General features: G+C 34.4%; 1 non-coding gene across 1 annotated transcript; it reads right to left on the bottom strand.

Moving 5' to 3' along the window:
- Window positions 1–1,753: 1,753 nt before the first annotated feature.
- On the bottom strand, window positions 1,754–1,827 carry Trnai-aau (transfer RNA isoleucine (anticodon AAU)). Its single transcript has one exon. It is a non-coding gene; the product is annotated as a tRNA-Ile (tRNA).
- Window positions 1,828–2,500: the final 673 nt, after the last annotated feature.

Raw genomic sequence — 2,500 nt, 5'->3', positions numbered from 1 at the left:
TCAATGAGATTCGTGTCAAATCGTACGCGATCGACTTTCATGACCACTAGCGCCTCCAACCAACAGTTGCCGTAATTATGAAAACAAAACTCGCTCTCACTCGGTTATCGACTTCTCTTCAACCATGTTTTCTCATGTGGGTTGAAGCCTAGCTTTCTGGGATAGAAAATAGATCTAGCGGCTTATTATTGGGTGACACAAATAGACATATTAAGCTAGGAATAGATCAAAACCTGTACTGCATTAGTGTACCCATATATGTACATATATATGTATCTCATCGGTGTATGCATACGCATACAGAAAGAAAATTTCCTTTCTGATATATATATATAATGTCAGGCCTATCCCATCCATAGGTACATAAAGATAGAGCATAGAGCACAGTCGTATACACAGGTCTGGAAGTTCCTGTTGGGACAGTAGGGTTCTTAATGTAAAGAGTTATCGTGTAGTCGAGAGTTGTTTTAAAAATCAGCCACCACAGGACGCTGCGATCGAGAAGTTAGGATTTTGTATTTAGCACCATCGTTCAATGAAAGCATTGAAAGTAACGAATCTAAACCAAACCATTAAGCTTACTCAATAACTAAACTAAACTGTTTTTCATAATTTTTCATCATTTACTCAATATAAATACATATACAGTATTTCATTTGGTACAGAAAAATGTTGTTTGAATGAAAATATAACAAAATTACAACTTGTAAATCAAATATGTACACATACACTTAATACTTTTACATTTGATGCATTTATTGGAAAGTAAATCTGTTTTTGGCTGTTTTAAATTCATTAAAAAATTATATAATTATTAACATTATCTATAATATATATAAATAATATCGTATCCAAAATATTATTCATGATTGAAACATTTCAATGTTATTAAATTTTGTATTGAAAATGCAAAGTTATAGTATAATTTTAGAGTTTGCAGAAGTTTTTAATAATAAAAAAAAATTTATGTTATATAACATTTATGGTACATTAGTTACATACAAAATAATAATATAACCATAATAATTATATATCTAAGACAAAATTATTTTCCTTTCATCCTTCCTGCTACTCGGTTCACCGCGAGTTGAGTACGCGATCATTAAGAAGAGACTAAAGAAAACAGGGACAACCGGGTTCGGGTTATTCTTACACGATGGAATTATACAACGAATCCTAACTTTTCGATTGAAGCACTTTACTGCGAACAAATTGACCAACATCATCCGATCACTAAGAACCTTATACTCCAACTACGGGAGTTTTCAGACCTGCATGCGACCGTGTAGTATCACCGTGATAACCCTCAAAATAAAGAATTCGAAAAAGCATTATATATCGTGTCTATTCCTATACCCCATCTGTAACTCTGATGCCGCTTGTTCGTCGATGTTACAGTGTTACACTGACATATTTACTGTACGAGTGTGCATACACATCATTAGACAAACACATAAGTGGCCTCTATGCAGTGTTCTTTTTCTGTTCCTATATCGTTTTATCAGCTCACTCGTGCAGTCAGTGTTTATATCTCTATGATCCTATCCTATATTTATTTAGTCAATAGCCCCGTCCTTAATAATTTAAAGCAATGTACTTAGGATTAGTCAATAAACCAAAAGTCATTCCCGATGATTCGGCATAGAAGAGTTAGCATAGAAGAGCATAGAAGTACTACAAAAAACATTTGCATAGTTCAATTTTCGTAAATTATCCTTTGTCTTTCTTAAAAATAAAGTGACAAAAAATATTCTGGCCCATGGGGGGATCGAACCCACGACCTTCGCGTTATTAGCACGACGCTCTAACCATCTGAGCTAATGGGCCCCGATGTGCAGTAAGATGTGCTATAATAAACAAATGTTGTAGCGAATAATTTTTATAACAAATTAAAATACTATAGCGTATAAAGATACTACAACGAACACAGAGAAATATCAACCGCTCCGCCGATTTTCTCACTCCGTCTTTCTTGCAATGATAAAGAGTAAACATTAACTGATGATACGAATCTGTGCTTATCTCTCTTTCTGTCGTTTAATTGTAAACAGCCTAAAAACTCGTGAATAGCACACATATAAACAACCGTGACCCAGGATGAACAAGTATCGTATCAGTCAATGAACCATATTTGTTCACGAAAAGATAGGAGTTAAAAACGGCTGGGCTAGCATCAATCATTATTTTATGATACCTACTAAACAAATAAATTTTATGTTATCTTTACCACTTACTTTGTAGTTCATATTACATTTTTCCAGTGTTTAACCCGTTGTACAAGTGATAACTTTGCTTTTAATTATAGGCCTAAATACATTACTCCTAAATAAATATGTTTCAATGTACGCCACAGCGAATAGATGCTATAGCCTCTATAGAAATACAGAGCTGCACCTCACCTGCGCTATAACAAACGTGATTCGAGAACCAATTCCATTCGTTCTAACATACCTTGGTGTACTCTAAAGATGTACCGACTAGCGGTCGACTATCCGGCCAC

This window comes from Bombus huntii, chromosome 3 (assembly GCF_024542735.1).
Source record: "Bombus huntii isolate Logan2020A chromosome 3, iyBomHunt1.1, whole genome shotgun sequence".
Lineage (NCBI taxonomy): Eukaryota > Metazoa > Arthropoda > Insecta > Hymenoptera > Apidae > Bombus > Bombus huntii.
Note: the sequence above shows the minus strand (reverse complement) of the source record. Positions and strands in the feature narration are given on the sequence as shown.